This window comes from Suricata suricatta, chromosome 15, assembly GCF_006229205.1.
Source record: "Suricata suricatta isolate VVHF042 chromosome 15, meerkat_22Aug2017_6uvM2_HiC, whole genome shotgun sequence".
NCBI lineage: Eukaryota > Metazoa > Chordata > Mammalia > Carnivora > Herpestidae > Suricata > Suricata suricatta.
The window spans coordinates 37922049-37924329 of NC_043714.1; positions in this window are offsets into that span (position 1 = coordinate 37922049).

A 2281-nucleotide genomic window follows, 5' to 3' on the forward strand; every position below is an offset into this window, starting at 1 on the left:
GCGTGGAGCCTGCTTGGAATTCTCTCTCCCCTCTCTCTCTGCCCTTCACCTTTCTCTCTCTCTCTCTCTCTCTCTCTCTCTGTCTCTCTCTCTCTGTGTGTGTGTGTGTGTGTGTGTGTGTGTGTGTGTTAAAAATAAATAGAGACACCTGGGTGGCTCAGTTGGTTAAACTTCTGACTCTTAGTTTTGGCTCAGGTCATGATCTTGCAGTTTTGTGGGTTAAGGCCTTGCATCAGGCTCTGCATTGACAGTGCGGAACCTGTTTGGTGTTCCCTCTCTCTCTCTCTCTCTCTCTCTCTCTCTCTCTCTCTCTGCCCTCCCTTACTCATGCTGTCTTTGTATCTCTCAAAAGAGATGAATAAATTTTAAAAATAAATAAATGTTTTTAAAAGTAATTCAAAATTGACCATAGACATAAATTTAGGTGCCAAAACTATAAAACTCTTAGAAAAAAATATAGGAGTGATTCTTTATGACCTTAGGTTAAACAAAGCTCCCTTTGTTTAAAAAGCACACACAACAAAAGAAAACTTAGATAAATTGGGTTTCATCATAATTAAAACCTTACGTACTTCAAAAGATACCATCAAGAAACTGAAAAGACAATCCATATAATGGGAGAAAATATTTGCAAATCATATATCTGATATGAGACTTGTATCTAGAATATATAAATAACTTTCATAGCCCAATAATATAAGAACAGATTACCAATCTAAAAAATAGGCAAAGGATCTACATAGATATTTCTCCAAAGAAGATATACAAATGGCCTATAAGATATCCAACAAGGGGATAATATCCAAAATATATGAAGAATTTATATAACTCAATGCCAAGAAACAAAACAATACAACACAACAACAACAACAAACCCAAATAATCCAATTAATAAATGGTCAGGAGGGGGTGCCTGAATGGTTTAGTCAGTTGACTCTTGGTTTCAGTTCAGGTCATGATTCCAGGGTCATGGTATTGAGTTCCACATCAGGCTCTGTGCTGAGCATAGAGCCTGCTTAAGTTTTTCCTGTCTCTCTCCCCCTCTTCCCTCTACCCAATTTGTGTGGTGTCTTTCTCTTTAAAAAAAATGTTTTTAAATGGGCAGAGGACCTAAATAGACATTTTCCCAAGGAAGACATACAAATGGCCACCAGACACATGAAAAATGTTCAACATCACTAATCATCAGAGAAATGCAAATCAAAAACACAATGAGATATCACCTTACACCTGTCAGAATGGTTAATATCAAAAAGACAAGACATAATAAGTGTTGGTGAGGATGTGGAGAAAAAGTACCCTTATGAACTATTGGTGGAAATGTAAAGTGCAGCCACACTGTGAAAAACAGTATAGACATTACCCCCAAAAATTAAAAATAGAATTACCATATGATCCAGTAATTTTACTGCTGAGTATCTATATCCCTAAAAATGAAAACATTAATTCAAAAATTATGCACACTCCTATGTTTATTGCAGCATATTAACAACAGTCAATATATGGAAGCAACCCAAATGTCCATCCATAAGTAAATGGATAAAGATGTGTATATGTAGATATGTAGATATACATATATATGTAAAACAGAATATATGTGATATGTGTGTGTGTATGTGTGTATAATGGAATATCACTCAGCCATAAAAAAAAAATTGGGATCTTACCATTTCTAACAACATGGATGGACCTAGAGGGTATAATGCTAAATGAACTAAGTCAGACAAACAAAGACAAATACTGTATGATTTCACTCATATGTGGAATTTAGGAAACAAAACAAATGAAGAAAAAAGAGACAAAGAAACAAGACTCAAATACAGAGAACACCTTAGTGGTTGCCAGGAGGAGGAGGGTGGGTAGATGGGTGAACTAGATAAAGGAAATTTATAGCAGACTATGAGTCTGGAGTTCTCCCTTGTCCAGCAAAAGAGCAGATGCAGAATTGAATATGATAGAGGTTAATGCCTGGGAGGACTCAAGAGCCTCAAACAGGGGTTTCATCTCCATATTTATTGAGCTCACAAGGTATTTCCCACATGGTGAACATAAAGGAAAGAAGATCTTACACACATGGTGAAAGTGAAGAAAACAAGATCTTACACACCTGAATTAGGAGAAAGCAATCAGACAGTAATCATTAACTTGTATGTGTAAGAAGAAAGGGTCTGGGGGCCAAGCGAAGTTTGTGACCAAAGTACATTGGCACCAAATGGAAAGTAATTTCTTGCGGGTGATATAACAAGTTACTCATAATTCTATTACAATATCTCACTAGCTA